Genomic DNA, 1,325 nt, shown 5'->3' with positions numbered 1-1,325 from the left:
GGAGCCCGGAGCCCCGAGCGGAGCGGCAGCGGGGCGGCTCCGCGGCCCCGCCGCGCCCCAGACCCCGCGCAGCTCCCGTGGCGGCTGCAGCCGGAGAGCAAACGGCTTTGACCGGACGGGAACGGGGTGGTCAAGCTGCTCGGAGCGCTTTAAAGATACATTAGCTTCTCCTAATTCAATAACGTCTTGCTAACCGTTCAAATAGAGAAATTATTAGTTTTCTCTCAGCGAGGCGGTCTTGAGTTAGAGTCTACTATAATTGTACATTTGAAAATGTTAATCTCAATACAGGCCTAATTAATTCTGCCTTGTTGCTGACAAGTAGTTCATCAAATATCTGATTCGAAGATTTTCGTAATGAGGATATTAATTAAACTATGAATAATCCAAAGGTGCTTATATTGAAACAATACCTCATTACAATGATTAAGTCCTGATTTTGAATATTATACCTTTAACAATTGTCACCCCGCAAACACAACCTTATGGATGAGCCTGTAAATGGCAAAATGTAATTTTGGGATATATTTTTTCCTTGTTGGGGAAAAAAAAAAAAAGTGCCCCTCATTTTCAAACACTTCTGAAATAGGTTACACACAGCTTAATGATGATCAAAATGACTCTTTTCTGCAAAAAAAGACCCCAAAGTGCGCGTACAGCTGCAAACCCAAGAGGGTCAGCATCATTTCACTGTATTCTCTTCTTGATTACAAGCCGAGCCCATCAAACACAACATAATTACAGTAATTTCAGGTTTATTTATTCTAATGCAGTTTCCCCATCTCTCTGGTAATTATGAGCAATTTTTTCGCCCAGGGAATCTTTTTGCATTAACAAAAGAGATAACGCACTGAAAGCCAAATTTGCTGTGCATTGAGAAAAGCGAAGAAAAAAAAAATAAAATAGGTGCGAGCTGCCATCTCTGCAATTCTCCTATATTGGAGCTCTGCAAATTGCTTGCAGGTGTATGGAGCAGAGCTGTCAATAGGAAGGGGCTTCCAAATTAGCAAATGCACAATGTTGAAGTAATGAAGACAGACTTAGCAAAATTGCCAAACAACAGATACCTCTTTAATATCTTCCACCCAAAAAGAAAAAGGAAAAAAAAAATCCCTTTGGAGTGTCCCTGCGAACCCCCTTGAATGGCTGGGGATGTTGTACATGTGTCAATCTAATTGCAGAGCACAGAGCGGCCCCTGAAACTAGAAAAAAATCAAATATCAGAGCCCAAGCCCGTCTGCATTCGGAATTTGCTCCCTTCGTTTGACAGAGGGGGATCAGAAATCCCCGCCGCCGCCCGCACGGCTCTCCCCGCCGCCGCCCGC

The sequence above is a fragment of the Haliaeetus leucocephalus genome, unplaced genomic scaffold (genome assembly GCF_000737465.1).
Source record: "Haliaeetus leucocephalus isolate CR32 unplaced genomic scaffold, Haliaeetus_leucocephalus-4.0 Scaffold1, whole genome shotgun sequence".
Taxonomy (NCBI): Eukaryota; Metazoa; Chordata; class Aves; order Accipitriformes; family Accipitridae; genus Haliaeetus; species Haliaeetus leucocephalus.
This window is presented reverse-complemented; position numbering follows the sequence as displayed.